This window comes from Ovis canadensis, chromosome 1 (genome assembly GCF_042477335.2).
Source record: "Ovis canadensis isolate MfBH-ARS-UI-01 breed Bighorn chromosome 1, ARS-UI_OviCan_v2, whole genome shotgun sequence".
Lineage (NCBI taxonomy): Eukaryota > Metazoa > Chordata > Mammalia > Artiodactyla > Bovidae > Ovis > Ovis canadensis.
Window position 1 is genome coordinate 273,489,179 of NC_091245.1, and position 2,345 is coordinate 273,491,523.

Consider the following 2,345-nt stretch of genomic DNA (forward strand, 5'->3'; position numbering starts at 1 on the left):
AAAATCTCTTAATTTATTGGAGTCTAAATGCCCTTGGTTATGAAACCCAAATGATACAATGCTTGTAAGCGTGTTTTGTAAATTCTAATGCTCAATGCAAATGTGTATATGTCAATTCCTCTCTTACTTGCAAGAGCCTGTTTTTCTAATCATTTTGCTGCTGATATATTTTTGCTCTAGTGAGCTGAAAAAGTTAAAATTCATTTTTTTCAGATACCTCCCTGGGAATTCTGATGTAGATGTAGATACAGATATATCTGTATCAGAATATCTTTATTTCCTGCTGATTTCAAAGCATCTCAGTTAGTTTATGCCTACCCTACCCATTTATCTCACTGTCCTCTCACATTTTGCATAAACTTAACCTTGGAAGCATTGGTTTCACTCTCATCTAAGCCAAAAACAATATCCAATTTTATATCCATTAAAGTAATGCCTTGTGACTCCAAGATTCTCCTTGCTGAGAAAGCTCATTTCAAGGTCCCTGAAAGAGTGATGAGGATGTAATTCATTAATGATCGACACTTCATATTTAGAGATTGCTGTTTTGAAAAAAGTGCTTCCTCATACATTTATGATCTCATTTGCTCTTCATTTATATGAAAACCAGCAATGTTTAAAAGAGGTAAAGTCCAGTAATGATTAACTCGTAAGCAGGACAGCTAGGACTCTACCTGTTTCTGTTGAAACCAAAATCTCTTGCTTTCAAGACTTTCTCTTGTCTTTGGTTTACTGAAGTTTGAATATGACTTACCTAGATACATTCGTTTGATTTTTTCATTTTTAATTGAGGTGGAATTGATGTACAACATCATATTAGTTTCAGGTATGCAATGTAATGGTTCAATATTTGTATATTTTGCAAAATGATCATCACAGTAAATCTAGTTAACATCCATCACCACACGCAGTTACAGAGTTATTATTTTTTTTTCTTATTGATGAGAACTTTAAAAATCTACTCTCTGAGCAACCTTCCAATATGCAACCCAGTATTATTAACTACGGGCTTCCCAGGTGGTAAAGAATCCGCCTGCCAATACAGGAAATGCAAGAGACAAGGGTTCAATTCCTGAATCGGAAAGATCCCCAGGAGAAGGAAATGGCAGCCCACTCCCAATATTCTTGCCTGGGGAATTCCATGGACAGAGGAGCCTGTGTCCACAGAGTCACAAAGAGTCGGACACAACTGCATGACTGAGCGTGTACACATGCATTATTAACTATAGTCACAAAAGTGTATGGAACTCTTCAAGGATCTGTGCACCATCCACGCACAGGAGCCTTGCTTGTCTTCTCTGTACCATTCCCAAGTTAGTATACATGCTGTTGAAGCAAGCAGTGTTTGCTTGCTTCTTATTTTGCTGTGTGTTCTCTGAGCTTCCCGGATCTGTGGTTTCGTACTTTTCTTAACTGTTGGGAAGTTCTTGGCTATTGTTACCTCACTTGTTTCTTCTATTGCATTGTGTCTCTCGTCTCCTTCTAATTCAGTTCAGTTCAGTTCAGTTGCTCAGTCATGTCAGACTCTTTGTGACCCATGACCCGCAGCACACCAGGCTTCCCTGTCTATCACGAACTCCCAGAGTTTACCCAAACCCATGTCCATTGTGTCGGTGATGCCATCCAACCATCTCATCCTCTGTCGTCCCCTTCTCCTCCTGCCTTCAATCTTTCCCAGCATCAGGGTCTTTTCCAATGAGTCAGCTCTTTGCATCAGGTAGCCAAAGTATTGGAGTTTCAGCTTCAACATCAGTCTCCCTCCAATGAACACCCAGGACTGATCTCCTTTAGGATGGACTGGTTGGATCTCCTTGCAGTCTAAGGGACTCTCAAGAGTCTTCTCCAACAATATTATACCTTTTGAAATCATCTCACAATTCGTGAATGTTCTGTTCTCTTCATTTTTATTCCTCTTAGTCTATGCATTTCAGTTTGGAAAGTCTTTATTGACCTATCTTCAGCTCGGTGAATCTTTCCTGGACAGTGCCATGTCTACTGATGAACCCATCAAAGGCATTCTTCATTTCTATTAGTGTTTTTGATTTCCAGCAGTTCTTTTTCTGTAACTACTGATTTTAATTTTTCCCATTATGTATAAGAGTTGTGTGTAAAAGTGCTGGAAAATATAGACACTTAGTTTCCCTTGTTTTGTAAACATGGGCATGTGTCTCAATATTATTTTCTTTCTTTTTTTTTTTTGAGGTATAGTTTTCTACAATGTTGTGATGCTTTCAGTTGTACAGCAAAGTGATTTCATTATACGTATCTACCTATCACATATGTTTCCATCTCTCTACTTATATTTACCATCTGTTCTTGAAGGTTGTGTACTTTTTCCATTAGCA

General features: G+C 38.2%; 1 non-coding gene across 1 annotated transcript; it reads right to left on the minus strand.

Annotated features, from left to right (window-relative positions):
- Positions 1-1,235: 1,235 nt before the first annotated feature.
- On the minus strand, positions 1,236-1,338 carry LOC138431586 (U6 spliceosomal RNA). Its single transcript, XR_011253744.1, has one exon. It is a non-coding gene; the product is annotated as a U6 spliceosomal RNA (small nuclear RNA).
- Positions 1,339-2,345: the final 1,007 nt, after the last annotated feature.